Source organism: Coenobita brevimanus, chromosome 71 (assembly GCF_032717465.1).
Source record: "Coenobita brevimanus isolate Jiangsu-jjx chromosome 71, ASM3271746v2, whole genome shotgun sequence".
Lineage (NCBI taxonomy): Eukaryota > Metazoa > Arthropoda > Malacostraca > Decapoda > Coenobitidae > Coenobita > Coenobita brevimanus.
In genome coordinates, this window is record NC_137024.1 from 30,728,616 (window position 1) to 30,745,673 (window position 17,058).

General features: G+C 42.0%; 1 protein-coding gene across 1 annotated transcript in view; it reads right to left on the reverse strand.

The window, feature by feature from the left end:
• sip1 (septin interacting protein 1) overlaps positions 1-6,086 on the reverse strand; it is a 75,558-nt gene extending 69,472 nt beyond the window's left edge. The window contains exon 1 of the mRNA XM_080277976.1: positions 6,011-6,086. The gene's annotated coding sequence lies outside the window, so the exon portion shown is untranslated. The remainder of the gene's footprint in view (positions 1-6,010) is intronic.
• Between the last annotated feature and the right edge of the window lie 10,972 nt (positions 6,087-17,058).

The window sequence follows — 17,058 nt, forward strand, 5'->3', positions numbered from 1 at the left end:
AGTCTGTCTATCTATCTATTGCCAGACGCCTCAATCTCGTTTGGGGTGGCCACAAACAAAACGCCTCCACGTCGCCCTGTCCCCCGCCATTTCACTGCCCTGCTCCCAACTCACACCCCCCTCTCACATATACCTCTCCACCCCATCCCTCCATCTCATCTTCGGCCTCCCCCTCCCTCTTCCCCCCTCCACCTCACTCACATACACTCTCTTTGTCAGTCTTTCACCCTCCATCCTCTCCACATGGCCAAACCACCTCAGTGTGTTCCTCATAACGCTTCCTATCACATCCACATCCACACCAAAACGCTCCTTTATATCATCATTCGTCAGCCTGTCTCTCCATGTGACTCCACAGGCTCCTCTTAAATAATTCATTTCCACTGCTCTCACTCCTGACTTGTGTCTTTCCAACAACGTCCAAGCTTCACTTCCATATGTTAGAGTTGGTATCACAATACTGTCATGTAGTAACTTTTTCACTTCCATGCTCACTTCCCTGTTTCTTATCACAGCTTTCAAAGAACCAGCAACCTTTCTTCCCTGCTGTACACTTTCAAGCACTTCACCTTCCAAACCTCCATCCTTACTCATTACACTACCCAAGTACTTTAACGTACTCACATTTTCCAATTCCTCACCATCCAACCTCGCTGTACATTCACTAACTTCACCGCTCTCAAAGACCATCACTTTACTCTTCCCTACATTCACCTTTAGATTCCGTTTCTTACACACTCTCCCAAACTGATCCACCAAGCCTTGCAGCTCCCCTTCGTCTTCACTCAACAACACAGTATCATCTGTAAACAACAGTACAGGGAGTTTCCAAACACTATTCTCTCTCACCAGGGCCACTCCAACATCCACTACTCTACCTTGTACCTCTTTCATTACCCCATCCATGGAGACATGACACATCCCTGTTTCAAACCAACTTTCAAAGAGAAAAATTCACTTAGTTCACCATCCACACACACTGCAGCCTTAGCACCATCATACATACTCTTCACAGCATTCAACAACTTCCCATCTACTCCATATATTCTTAATACTTTCCACAATCCTTGTCTATCCACCCTGTCATATGCTTTCTCCAAATCCATGAAAGCCGCATACAACTTCTTTCCCTTCTCTAGAAACTTTTCCACTAAAGATCTAAGAATGAATAACTGATCTACACAACCGCTTCCCTTCCTAAAGCCTCCCCGTTCTTCTCCAACTAATTCCTCTGTTCTTTCTCTAACTCTGTCAATAAGTATCCTACCATACACTTTTCCTATTACACTAAGAAGACAAATGCCCCTATGATTACCACACACTTCTTTTTCCCCTTTCCCTTTGTACAAGGGAATAATTATACCTGACTTCCAGTCCTCCGGGACTCTACCTTCCTCCCAGGCCAATCTACACATCATCCACATCCATTCTACTACAATCTCTCCCCCATGCTTCAGCATTTCACCACACACTCCATCAACTCCTGGGGCTTTCCCCAATTTAACTTTCTTTATTGCTTCCACAACTTCTATCCTACTGATTTCTTCCTGTCTTCTCACCTCCCTCCTTCTCCCAGCCATTCCCCAGCCACTTATACTCGCATTATTTCCATCCTCCATGTTCAACAATTCCTTAAAGTGTTCTCTCCATCTGCTCACTTTTTCTCCCTTCTCCACTAGTACCATTTATATCTTTCACTCCCCGACTAACTTTTTTAACACCATGTCTAACTCTCTTTACCTCTTTCCAGAACAGTTTCTTACATTCCCTCCACTTTATACTCTAATTCCATCCACATTCCTCATCCACTCTCTTTTTGCTCTTTCTTACTATCTTTTCACCTCTCTATTCCTCTCTACATATAAGTCTCTCTTCTGTCTCTCTACTTCCTCCACACCCCAGTTCCTCAACCACTCACTATATGCTTTCTTTTTTGTGCCACAGCCTGTCTTACCTCTTCATTTCACCATGCTGCTCCTTGCATTCCCTTTCATTTTCTCTTCACCCCACACACTGTCTCACATGCTGCACAGATTTCTTCTGTAAATATCTTGCACATACCTTCCACATCCCCCATCTGCTCCAAGCCATGTTTATCCAACTGCTCCTCCACTTCTCTTGTAACCTTTCCACCCTCCTGGTATGAACTACCTCCTCCTGTCCTTCCCATCCTCTATTTCTCCATTTCATTTGAACCTTAACTTCACCACCACCACTTGGTGGTCAGAAAGTCCACTCCCCCAACCTCAATATGCTCTTGCATCCATTACATGCCTTCTCATTCTATCATCCACACACACACATAATCAATCGTTGCCTTCCGTTCATTCAGTTCACTACCCACTCTTCTCATCATTCGCCTCATATAGCCTACCTGTGGATCATTTTGTGTCTCAAGAGGGTACTGGCTATCACCAACCCCCTCCCAGCACAAATGTCCACCAGAGCATTGCCATTCTCATCCAGCTCTGCAGGCACACCCCACTCATCAACTACTTCATCCACCTTCACATTCCCTACTTTTCCATTCATATCTCCAATCAAAAACACTCTCATTCCTTTCCAACTTTTCCATGCTTGCTTCCACATTTGTCTAGAGCTCTCCTTTCACTCTGCTTGCACCATCTTGCATTGGTGCATACACACACACACAATCGCCCACATTTGTAGTCTAACTTTCAATCTTACCCACACAATCCGGTCCTTGAGCCAAATGATCCATAGTCTCATATATTCTCCTTCCATCTCATGCACACAACAGTACACACTCCTTCCTTTGCTCTCTCATTCTCACCCACTCCTGTGCATATACCCCATCCATATTCCCATTCTCACACACTCTCACCTCTCCATTTAGTTTCAGCTAATCCACATACATCCACTGTTCCACCCTCAAGCACCTGGACAATCTCTCTTTCACCTCATCATTTGTACCCCTTACATTCCATATCGCAATCCATATTATGTCCTTTGTTTGGTCCTTAGTCGTCACCTGTTAGTCAGCCCTGGTGCGAGGCTTCTTGTTTGTATTTTTAGTTAGCTGTTATCCAGGGAGGGACACTGACCCACCACCAACCCACTTATTTGTTAATGTTTTATCCATTACAGGCGGAGAGTTTTGGTTTCTCGGTGGTGCATTATGGCCATCGGCAGTATGCTTTTGTTTACACTGGTGCATTATGATCCTGACTCAGTGCAGCAGAGGGCCGTAAGTGGGTTGGTCTCATGTTTTCAGATTTGAAGTCAGAGTTATGACTGACTTTGCCAATGACTAGGGGTAAGATTTGAAAATTATTCTGATTAAGCCTGAGTTACATTCGTGTAGGTCAAGTGGCACTTGGGTAGGTTAATGCCTAAAACGGGTTGAAATTCATAAAGTTTATTTTCACCATTAAGGGGAAAAAACTAAGCTGGAGTAAATAAATGTTCATAAAGCCATAACAGGGCATGAAAGACCAGTCAACATACTGTATTAGGTTTTTTTCTAATTTGTGGAAGAAATGTTAGACAAGAAAGTTGATTTAGAACTGCAATATACTGATTCCTGTTATTATTTCAGAGGAATCTGGTGTTATGGTTCTGTTAACATTCACTCTATCTATCTACAGTCAGACACCACAATCCCGTATGGGGTGGCCATTAAACTTTTGAATTATATAGTTGTTTTACAGGGAGGGACACTAACCCTCTGCCAACTCATTTGTTGATACGCTGGGAACAAATATGGTTTGATTATATGGTTACTTACCAACCAGCATTGTAAATGGTTTCCAGGCTTACATGAAAACATTAGGCTTGTCACCCAACGTAAAGCTACCTCGAAAGGAAAGAGGAGTAATAAAAAGTGACAGGAAAGATGGGAGAAACAGGAAGAGAGGACAAGACACAAAAAAAGAAAGATAAAGGTGATGGAAGAAGTAGGCAGCACGGCAGCATGTGAGGGGAATGATGGTCATCACTATATTCACCGTCATATTTTTCTTGTTTATTGATGGATTCTCTTCATACTCAAAAATGCTCTTCTGTACACCTTTCTAATGTTACTGAATTAATTCAAATGTATCGTAGGTAAAAATTCTTGTTAACTTTGAAGAGGTGGTCCAATATCTCCTTAAATATTACCACATATCCTAGCTTATCCTAACTGGAGGGTGAAGCCCCCAGACCCCCCCCCAATTTTAGCCATCTATGAAAACTTTCTGCACAGGAGAACTTGTGCGTACAACACCAGCACACAGCCTGCCAGTCAACGTAACCACTTAGCGTGGTTATACCACCTGCTGAGCTGCGTAATCTTGTAGCACAAACCCCTTTACCCGCGGGGATGGTTGGACCGCACCGTGCCCCTCCCATGGGGATAGCAACGCTCTAAATACACAATAAATTAGCTACTTTCAGGTCGATGGACGTATCACTTATCCTTTTCCCTATTTTTTATATATATATTTTAGTATGAGAATAGGTCATAAGGGATATTTCAATGGGTAATGAACATGGAAAATCAATGACCAAGTGCACGTGGGGTGTTGCCAGGTGATAAATTAGCTACTTCATGGCCAATGGCAGTATCAATTAGCTTTTTCCCTTTTCTATAAATATTTTTTAGTATGAGAATAGGGCATAGGGCACATTTCAATGGAAAAAGCGAATGGAAAAAACCAGCCGGGAGTTGTGTTGTGCGGCCTGGCTGTAGCTATGCAGAGGAGGGGGTCAGGGAGAGGAGGTGGGGAGGCAAGGCAAACACAGAAAAATGGCTAAATTGGTAACACTGGATGTGAATACTAGCGGTATTAGCAGCGCAGTACTAATAGATCATACAAGACTGCACTTGAAAGCCCAGGAGATTTTAAAAATTCCTGAATCACAAAAGTGATGCCCCACGGTATGGTACTTATGTAACGAGCGTCACGAAAGTGACGGCCTGCAGGTTAGGGGTTGAGGAACATATAACCATGTAACACAAGTACTTTCTGTGGGTCTATAAAATCATGTGGCATGGCGAGGCTGTCAGTGGGGCTAGGTTATGGAAATGCAGGCAAATTTTTAGAAGTAACCAACGTTTTCTTTTATTACTATTTTTATGTTTTCCAATGCAAAATACTGTGTTTTAATTAGTTTTGACCTTCATTTTGGGGGGAAAATCCCCCTTCTGGAATTTTGAGTAAGATTTCTAAAAGTGGGTTTATCCCCCAAAATCAAGATCAAAATTAATTAAAAACAGACTATTTTGCATTAAACTAACCTAACCTAACCTAGGACCTGACATAGACCATGTGCACATGCCTGCACCAGCCAATGTGGCACGACATTCATGCGCTACTAAGCAATAGCCTAACCTAAGCCACTATATGACTACCCCTACAAAATTTGCTCCCCCAACTCAAACTAAGCTTAAAAGGTAAGTCTTAGTTAGAATAGTTCAGGGACGTAATATAATGAAAATTGGTAACATTGGTTACTTCTAAAGTTATACCGAAATGCTCAACTACAGTATATAGAATAACCACAAACTGGTATTTTATATATATTTTTTTAAACATATGTTTTACTTTAGGCAGCAGATACACCTTACTAAAACAGTTCTTCCTGATAGCCTTGTCATTTTTCTGGTTATTTTTGGTGTTAAGTAAACACTTCACATTAATTTTCTTTCCCTAGTGTTTTTACCGTAGCCACGTTCTTTCCACCATATCCACCATTTCTCCAGTTCAATGGCAAACACTTACTCCAACATATATCTGGGTCGCTTTTTAGTGCCTCTTCCTAGTCTTACATTTTAACCTAACTTGACCAAACTTAAGATTCAAGCAGATTTTGGTAAATTCGCCATTACAATCGTTGGCGAGGCACAAAGAACATGATAATAACGAGGGGGTAAAAAGGCAAACAGAAAACAATTGATTACCACCATGAAAAGAAAAACACAGAAAACAAACTGGAGTAACGGGATTTGAGTTGGTAAGGTCCTTCTGCTGCTTAAAGTAGAACATATATTTACCTTTATTCCTACCTGAAGTTATTTAATGCCGTTCCTTCTTCTCAGGGCCTTACACTGTAATGTGGAAATGAAGGAATACAACTTCTTGTGGGTTTGAGGGGCACGGCCAAAACAATGCCCCAGTGCCCTTCCGGTGCAGACTAATTAGGGTGTCACGTTATATGCGGGAGAGCTACCTAGATTTACGGATGAACTCAGACGTGTACCACACCACACGTTGCAAATACAACAACTACAGCAGCAGAACGTTTGTTTACATCCTCACATCGGTTTCCCGCGGGATCAATGGACAACCTTCAATTTTGGGATGTGTTTAAATATACCTAATTGGAAACTTTGGTCGAATATTTCATAGAGTTGCCTTATTATTATGACAGGTAGAATATATTACTTAAAGATCCACAGGTCTTTACAAATACAAGCATTTAATGATAATAATAATTTTTTGAGATTATGCTTTGTGCAAAGCTATCAAAACAAACTTGAGCATACGTATAAATATTCTCAAAACGTAGGCTGTGGCAAGTGCTGCTGTGCTGTGCTTCTGTACTCTTCTGGTGGTACTTCTCTTCCTGTAAGTAATATATCTTATAAATTCCTTTACATTTTATGGCATATATCTACTATTTGCTATAGGACGTGTGGCTACACAACTGAGTGGAGAGGCTTTCTCATGGGTAATAGCGTAAATTATGTAGCCGTCGCCAGGGCGCCGCTGGTGTAGCGGCAGCCATGTTACACCACGCGATGCCCATGGTTTTTGAACTGGTGTTCGTTGGGTTTTTCATAACAGCCGATTATTCCGTAATATATAGTGCCATGGTCAGCTGTGCAGCTTGTGGATGCAAAAATGGGTACATGAATTAATCAAAGAAAGATGGGTATAACATACTGCCCCCTGGGGTGGGGCGGGAGATTCTGCATGAATGAGGCCATTAAAACGGGCCCATTTATATCCAGTCTTTCTCTCAATGTCCTCTTCTGTTCACACTCTCTTGTAGATATTTCCATGTTTCTCCCGGCCTTTATCTGGACATTGGGTTTCATGACATGGATAGTGCTATAAAGGGTAAGTTCTGCACTGCAGCAAAATATGACGTTGTTTTGTACTCATTGGCTAAATGTACCCGATATAATTCGTTGAATTAGGCAGAAAAAAAAAAATCATAATCCATATATGTTTTTGTGTTATAAGCGACGATTGTATCTTTATTAATAACCACTGCTTAGTGGAAATAGAGTATTCTGAATTTGAATTTGAGTGCTGGTATTTCAATATGGCGGCCAGAATCACACGCTCGCGGCGGAGGTAGCCTCTCCATACTATACTGTAGAGCTCAGTGGGCTATGAAATGACATCCAGCAGCAGCACGACACCCCCAGGAGGCAACAACGGAGGGTTAATAAGAGCGAGCGGGACGTCCGTGCTATACTGAATGGGTGCAAGTCCTTAGTAGCCGCGCGCTCCTACTCCCCAGAATCGGCCTGACACGAACACCTCAGCCCGGGCGCATTACCCTCTCGCCAGCCCGGTCTGTGTCAGGATCGGGGTGGAGCTGAACCTTACGTTCCATACAGCACCCCAGAGATGGCCTTCAGCCGCTCTTACCAGGAGACAGCCTCCAGCCGCTCCCCCTGGACCACGCACTCCACCTTTAGAGCCTGTGACGGCCTCCAGCCGCACACGGGGAAAGAAGGGTACGTCCCTTTCCACCTACAGTAGTCATGGAGGGTACGACACTGGTGACGGCCTCCAGCTGCATCTGCAGATGGGAGACCGCCTCCAGCTGCTCCATGCCCGCACGTTGCCCTTCATGCGGAACTCAGGTGACAGCCTCCAGCTGTGCCCCATCTGCAGTCCCATCAGGAAGTCAGGCCCCAGCGACGGCCTCCTGCCGTGCCGACAGGGTAGGGGTGGCCTCCAGCTGCCCTCCTCCTGTTGCCCAAGAGACCTCGGCAACGGCCTCCAGCCGCGCCAGGGAGGGAAGCTACCAAAGCCCCTCACCCCCTGTGGCTTTCACACTGCCCTTCCCCCTCCAGCTGCAGCAGAGTCGAGTGTGGCAGTCCCCAGGCGGAGAGTTCCCTGCTAGTGGACTGCTCCTGGGAAACCATACCAAGAACCCCACATTATAGTAAATAGACAAAACCTATGGGCAATTGATACCTTCACCTACCTGGGCAGCAAACTCTCACGAGCAGTCACAATCGATGCTGAGGTCAACAATAGATTTTCCAAAGCAAGCACTGCATATGGCAGACTCCAAGTGAATGTCTGGGAGTGAAGGGGAATCAGCCTTGCCACCTAGCTGAAAGTCTACCATGCTGTGGTACTCACCTCCCTCCTATATGCTTGCGAAACATGAAGAGCGTACAGTAGGCACGTCAAGCAGCTCAAGCACTTCCGTATGAGTTGTTGCACAGACTTCTGCTCATAAAGTGGCAGGACAAGGTCCCCAACACAGAAGTCCCAAAGCGTGCCAGTATTCCAAGCTCCCACATCCTTTTCCTAAAGGCAGGACATACTGTAAAGTACGGATGACAGACAGCGGCCTTCAAAACAGCTCATGTATGGCCAACTCTGAAGGCAAGTGCTCTGTTGGGGGACAAAAATAACACTTCAGTGTAATAAGCGAACTGAAACTTAAATTAATCGCTGGTCTGGCCGAGATTCGATCCTGGGTCCTCGCACTTCATAGGCGCACACGTTACCACTAAGCCAAAGAGAGGATCCCCACTTTGCTTCATAGTCCACCAACGCGGGCTTTTATAGACCCCATTACATCACTGTTTTCTCCCTTTGGTGATTAATTTGGTCAGTTTCTAACAAACGGTGGCGTAGCATCGGAGGCCACCATTGGGGACGCTGCGGACCGCACCGGACAACTCACCCCCTAGGTTGTAAGGAATAGAACGCTGTCAGCTACTCAGTTATTCAACATCATTGCCCTCCAAGCCTCGCCTCACATCCCACACTGCTGCCAACCAATGTAATAATCGAAATGAAACTTAACAAATTAAGCACACTGTTTTGGCCGAGGTTCGAACTCAGGCCATAACGCTTCGTAGGCCCGCACGTTACCACTGAGCCAAAGGGGAGATCTTCGCCTTGTGGCTTAGCAATGCGGGCTTTTATAGACCCCATTACATCAGGGATTGCCTTAAAGTGTTCCTGAAGACACTTAGCGTTGATGCTGAGACCTGGGAATCTGAATCTCCCTTCCTGGCGCAGCAGAATCAAAACAGGATCCAAGGCGCAGGGAAGGTATGAACTGCCGAGGCTGAGAGGAAATGTGCTGTACCCAGGACCAGAGGTACCAATACTACAACTGCTGCACCTACTCATGTGTGCCAAACCTGTGGAAGAGGCTACAGGGACTGGATAGGCCTAAGTTCTTAGGACACACCACACCCGTTTACACCTGGTTACTAACCGATAGCTGTCATAGTCATTGTGTCCGAAGGACGACCATTATTATCATTTTAATTGTATATATATATACCAAGAACTGGTTGAAGTGGAGACTCACAATAGACTGGTTGAACGTGTACACAAACTAGAAATGGCTTTCAAAAATGAAACTGATGAAATAAAGAAGCAAATGCACTTGCAAAAGGAAGAGATAGAAAAACTAGGAAGGGAGGCCAATAAGAAAGACACAACCATCAGTGAACTAACAGTGGAATTGAGTACGCTTAGGAAGAAAGTGAGTGAAATGGCAAGTACAGTAGTTAATCACGAGAGTGTTATGGAAGAGTTAAAAAATGACACAGAGACAATTAGACAAGCAAGCAGTCTTATGGACCAGAGCAGTGATATTGAGGAGAAGATAACACAGGTGAATGAAGCTGTGCAAAGCTACAAAAATGATGTAGAAACCACGTATGCTGAAATGGTGAAAGTAAAGAAAGACTTAGAAACAAGGGTGGAGGAAAAAAGCATTAAAAAGGAAGTGAAAAGAATAATCCAAAACAATCCAAAGTTAGTCAGAGATTCAGTAGAAATAAATAAATCAATAGTAATCACTGGTATAGAAGAGGAAGAAATTAAAAACAAAATCACTAGAGACAAAAAGGAGATGGCAAATGTAATGAGCTTACTGAAAGAAGTATCAGAGGAAATCTGTAGTAAAGACATAGAGGAACACAAAAGGTTAGGGAAATACGAGAAAAGCAAGACAAGACCTCTAAAGGTGACTTTCCAGAGTGTAAACACTGTGGAAGAGATACTAAAAAATGCAAAGAATCTTATGGAAAAAGAGGAGTTCAAAAATGTATGGATAAAAAGATGCCTAACACAAGAGGAACTGGAATTACTGAAAGAGAAAAGGGAGGAAGCAAAAACAAAAAATGAGGGAAGATCAGAAGAGGACAAGAAGAAACTTTTTTACAAAGTAATAGGATTGCAGGTACGAAAGTGGTACACAAACAGGATGGAAGAAAAAGGAGGAAGTTAGTTGAACCATGTCATGACAAGTATATAAACAAGATGATAAAGTTGATGTACTCAAATGTGGATGGAATGGTATCCAAATTACTAGAGATGAATGATTATGTCAGAGAAAATGAACCACAAATAATATGCCTAACTGAGACAAAATTAACACCAAGGATATCCAATGACATACTAAACTTAGAGGAATACAATATATGGAGAAGAGACAGAAATTTAAAAAAAGGAGGAGGAATTATAATATTAACTAAGAAAAATCTAAAAACCTAGATATACCATTACAAGTAGAACTGATTGCAGTAGAGATCGACACATCTGAAGGTAAAGTAATTGTAGCCAATTTGTATATGCCACCCAGATCAAACACATGGGAAAGAGACGAATATGAGGACCTGGCAGAGAGTACAATTCAGAGTATAAGATCCTTGCTACATAAAATGGAAGAGAAATCGGAAAGAATTATACTAACTGGGGACTTTAATACAAATATAAATTGGAATACTCTAGATATAAATAGCCAAGAAAGCTGTTGGGACCAAAAGCTCCTGGATCTCGTACAAGAGTTTTTCTTAACGCAACATGTGAGGGAAACCACTAGAAAAAGTGGACTTGATGTACCTTCAGTGTTAGATCTAATATTTACTAGGCAAGAAAATGACATTGACAGTTTAATATATCACCCTCCACTCGGCAAAAGCGATCATGCAGTACTGAATTATAACTTCAGGATAGCATATGACATAGTAAACAGCAATGACAGTTACAAAAAGGGACTAAACTATAAAAAGGGAAATTATCAAGACCTAAAGAAGTATTTCTTAGAAGTTGATTGGGAAAATGAGCTTAGAGGACAAGATTTAAATGCTGTATATAAAAAATTTTGTGAATTTTATGAAATAGGGGTCCAGAAGTACATCCCACAGCACAAAGAAGCAGATAAGAAAATACAGAAATGGTTCAATACAGAATGTAAAAAATCAAAAGAAAGAAGAGATTTGTTGTGGAATAGATACAGAAGACACAATAGTGAAAGGGCGTATAATAATTACAAACAGGCAAGAAACGACTATACAAGAATAAGGAGGGAAGCCCAAAAACAGTTTGAGGAGGATATAATAAATAAAAGTAGTGATCAACCAAAGCTGTTTTAGAGCTATATCAGAAGCAAAACCAAAGTAAAAGATATAATACAATCCATCACGGACGAGGAAATCACTTATACACAAGAGAAAGATATTTGTGAAGCACTAAATAAGAATTTCCAATTAGTTTTTACAGAAGAAAAAAATTTTGAGAGGGAATATGTGGAACACGCATGTCCACACATACTACCAGATATACAAATAGCAGAAAAAGTAATACAGGAGGAGTTAAGCAGATTAGACAGAGGAAAAGCAAGTGGTCCTGATGAAATTTCATGTTGGGTGTTACGAGAATGTGCAAAGGAGTTAAGTAAACCATTATTTTTAATTTTCAAGAAATCCTTGAGTCAAGGGAAAATACCTGATATTTGGAAAAAAGCAAATATAGTCCCCTTATTCAAGAAAGGAAATAGACAAAATCCTCTCAACTACCGACCAGTATCACTGACCAGTGTTGTAAGCAAGGTATTAGAAAAACTTATAAGAAAAGCTTGGGTAAATCATCTAGAAGAACACAGTATGATAACAGAAAGACAGTTTGGTTTCAGAAAAGGAAAATCATGTGTTACTAATCTGTTGAGCTACTATGACAGAGTAACAAACACAATACAGGAAAGGGAAGGATGGGTGGACAATATCTATTTAGATTTCAAGAAAGCTTTTGACACTGTACCACACCAAAGACTTTTATGGAAGCTGTACCATCAAGGAGGAATTCGAGGCAAACTGTTTTGTTGGATGCAAGACTTTCTCATAAAAAGAGAAATGAGGACAGTACTAAGAGGAAACTACTCATCATGGAAAGAAGTGACTAGTGGAGTACCACAGGGTTCGGTGCTGGCACCAATCATGTTTCTAGTGTACATAAATGATATAAACAGTAACACTGGAAGTGAGAGCTATCTGAATATGTTTGCAGATGATGCAAAAATACAAAGAATTACTAGCACAGACTCTTGTAGGGAGCTACAAGAAGAATTAAATAAACTTCATGAATGGAGTAGTACATGGCAAATGGAATTCAATGTGGACAAGTGTCATGTAATCAAGTTTGGTAAAAGTGGAAAAAGACCTGATTGGGATTATAAGTTAGGAAATAAAACCCTATACACATCAGAAAGAGAGAAAGACCTAGGTGTGATTATCAATAACAGACTATCGCCGGCTGACCACATAAGCGAGAAGGTACGGAACATGTATACACTGCTTGCAAATATGAGAATAGCATTCATATACATAAATGAAGACATGCTAAGAAGGATAATAACATCATTCATTAGACCAACCCTGGAATATGCATCAATAGTCTGGAGTCCTCATCTCAAAAAGCATATAGACAAGATTGAAAAAGTTCAAAGGGCCGCTACAAGATGGATACCAAGCTTAAGGGACCTAAGCTACGAAGACTAAATAAACTGAATCTACCAACACTACAGGAGAGAAGGAAAAGAGGTGACATGATAATGCTATATAAGTGCATATCAGGAAAGGAGAAAATAGACATAAATGATTACTTAACATATGGAGAAGCATCAGCAAGAGGACACTGCAAAAAACTGCATAAGAAGAGAGATGATAAAGACGTAAGGAAATTCAGTTTCCCAAACAGAGCAATTGATCAATGGAATGCACTACCGAATGAAATAGTGTGTGCCAAAACAATTCACAAATTTAAGGATATGTACGATAAATATGGTCTAAGACACGGGACAATACGAGCTTGACTCATTCCTGTAAAGATACAATTAGGTAAGAACAATTAGGTAAGAACACACGAGAGGCAGTCAAAGGAGGCAGACGTGCGACATCGGCATTCCGTACCGGACCAACACGGCCAGTGGCATTACCTAAATTAGTATCTTTGAATGAGTCAAGCTCTGTACCAGGTTAGACTAAATGATTTTTGATTATTAAAAGGAAAAAAAAATAAGTTTAAACAAGACTTGTTCAAACAGAAATAAAAGAACCACGAGGAAAAAAAAAATGCGCTGAGTCAGCTGGGTTTGCTTAGACTACAGCAACACGGGGAAAGTGTACATACTCTGTAAGTACATACTCTGTTCTTTTAGTATTGCAGAATGGATATATACTTCAGTAAAACAAATTTGGAAAAGAAAAGGGATAAAAGTAAAAAGCAAAATGATGATTTCTACCAAGAACTGGTTGAAGTGGAGACTCACAATAGACTGGTTGAACGTGTACACAAACTAGAAATGGCTTTCAAAAATGAAATTGATGAAATAAAGAAGCAAATGCACTTGCAAAAGGAAGAGATAGAAAAACTAGGAAGGGAGGCCAATAAGAAAGACACAACCATCAGTGAACTAACAGTGGAATTGAGTACGCTTAGGAAGAAAGTGAGTGAAATGGCAAGTACAGTAGTCAATCATGAGAGTGTTATGGAAGAGTTCAAAAATGACACAGAGACAATTAGGCAAGCAAGCAGTCTTATGGACCAGAGCAGTGATATTGAGGAGAAGATAACACAGGTGAATGAAGCTGTGCAAAGCTACAAAAATGATGTAGAAACCACGTATTCTGAAATGGTGAAAGTAAAGAAAGACTTTGAAACAAGGGTGGAGGAAAAAAGCATTAAAAAGGAAGTGAAAAGAATAATCCAAAACAATCCAAAGTTAGTCAGAGATTCAGTAGAGATAAACAAGTCTATAGTAATCACTGGTATAGAAGAGGAAGAAGAAAAAAACAAGATCACAAGAGACAAAAAGGAGATGGCAAATGTAATGAGCTTACTGAAAGAAGTATCAGAGGAAATCTGTAGTAAAGACATAGAGGAACACAAAAGGTTAGGGAATTACGAGAAAAGCAAGACAAGACCTCTAAAGGTGACTTTCCAGAGTGTAAACACTGTGGAAGAGACACTAAAAAATGCAAAGAATCTTATGGAAAAAGAGGAGTTCAAAAATGTATAGATAAAAAGATGCCTAACACAAGAGGAACTGGAATTACTGAAAGAGAAAAGGGAGGAAGCAAAAACAAAAAATGAGGGAAGATCAGAAGAGGAGAAGAAATTTTTTTTACAAAGTAATAGGATTGCAGGTACGAAAGTGGTACACAAACAGGATGGAAGAAAAAGGAGGAAGTTAGTTGAACCATGTCATGACAGGTATATAAACAAGATGATAAAGTTGATGTACTCAAATGTGGATGGAATGGTATCTAAATTACTAGAGATGAATGATTATGTCAGAGAAAATGAACCACAAATAATATGCCTAACTGAAACAAAATTAACACCAAGGATATCCAATGACATACTAAACTTAGAGGAATACAATATATGGAGAAGAAACAGAAATTTAAAAAAAGGAGGAGGAATTATAATATTAACTAAGAAAAATCTTAAAGTCAAGGAAATAAAACTAGATATACCATCACAAGTAGAACTGATTGCAGTAGAGATCGACACATCTGAAGGTAAAGTAATTGTAGCCAATTTGTACATGCCACCCAGATCAAACACATGGGAAAGAGACGAATATGAGGACCTGGCAGAGAGTACAATTCAGAGTATAAGATCATTACTACAAAAAATGGAAGAGAAATCGGAAAGAATTATACTAACTGGGGACTTCAATACAAATATAAATTGGAATACTCTAGATATAAATAGCCAAGAAAGCTGTTGGGACCAAAAGCTCCTGGATCTCGTACAAGAGTTTTTCTTAACGCAACATGTGAGGGAAACCACCAGAAAAAGAGGACTTGATGTACCTTCAGTGCTAGATCTAATATTTACTAGGCAAGAAAATGATATTGACAGTTTAATATATCATCCTCCACTCGGCAAAAGCGATCATGCAGTACTAAATTATAACTTCAGGATAGCATATGACATAGAAAACAGCAATGACAGTTACAAAAAGGGACTAAACTATAAAAAGGGAAATTATCAAGACCTAAAGAAGTATTTCTTAGAAGTTGATTGGGAAAATGAGCTTAGAGGACAAGATTTAAATGCTGTATATAAAAAATTTCGTGAATTTTATGAAATAGGAGTCCAGAAGTACATCCCACAGCACAAAGAAACAGATAAGAAAATACAGAAATGGTTCAATACAGAATGTAAAAAATCAAAAGAAAGAAGAGATTTGTTGTGGAATAGATACATAAGACACAATAGTGAAAGGGCGTATAATAATTACAAACAGGCAAGGAATGACTATACAAGAATAAGGAGGGAAGCCCAAAAACAGTTTGAGGAGGATATAATAAATAAAAGTAGTGATCAACCAAAGCTGTTTTACAGCTATATCAGAAGCAAAACCAAAGTAAAAGATATAATACAATCCATTACGGACGAGGGAATCACTTATACGCAAGAGAAAGATATTTGTGAAGCACTAAATAAGAATTTCCAATTAGTTTTTAAAATGCCCGCCGCAGGACCTCCCACCTCACCACCCCCCACACCACCACCGAGCCGCCACCCCACCACCACCCCGGGAGGACACACCTGTGAGGTTAGTGACCCCGGGCAAGAGGGTCATCGGGGCATCCCGACCCTGAGCCCCTATTCCTCGCAAGTGCCCCAACCCCAGGCGTTCAGACAACCTGAACTACTGTGCGGGCGGGGTAGTGACCGTCAGACCAGGGGTGGGACTGAAAAGAGGTCAGTCCCAAGTAACACCGTCTTGACGGTCTTGCTACACCCTCTAGGGCAGGAAGAGGCCCAAGGCTACGGCCTTAAAAGAGAGATAGACACAGGCTACGGCCTGACAAAGTGTGTAAAGGGGAAGGTGACCCCAGGCTCCGGCCTTAACATGCTGAGGAGAGAGAGTTGCCTGTGTGCATCCCTCTCCAGCTGTACCTTGGCTATGGCCAGAATACGGTCCAGGGTAGATAGACCCTGCTACCGTACGTGTAGCGCCACCCAATTACGGAAGCGGCGACTCGGGGCCGGCCTCTCGCCGGAGCAGACGGGTGATCCCGTTTCTCCGCTAGTCGTTTCCCGTACGGGCGGACACTCAGTTACGACTGGAGCACGTACCAGGGTGGAGAATTCCCTGACGGTAGGATCTGTCCGTATTGGAGAGAGTGCGGTCCTCGCGCCCCTCACTCCGGCTTGTTCCCTACTGCGGGAGGAACACCACGCTGACGGCCGCTTGCCTCGGCGAAAGGGCGACCCCGATCACCCTACTGGTGTCCCTCGCACGCAGGACAAGTTCACGGCACCAGCCAAAGTCTATACTAGGGGAAGTGGAGCCCCACCTCAGCCCAATGAACACACACAGGGAACCACGGAGAGCGTGAGTCTCCCTCAAGCCTCTTTCCCCACCTCAGCCCAATGAACACACACAGGGAACCACGGAGAGCGTGAGTCTCCCTCAAGCCTCTTTCCCTCCGGGGAGCCCTTCGTCGCCATCCAGGCTTCTTGGCCAAGCGGAGGCATTAGAGTGGTGGCAAGGCCCGATTGCGGAGTTACCGCCCACACCCGGACGCTCCTTAGC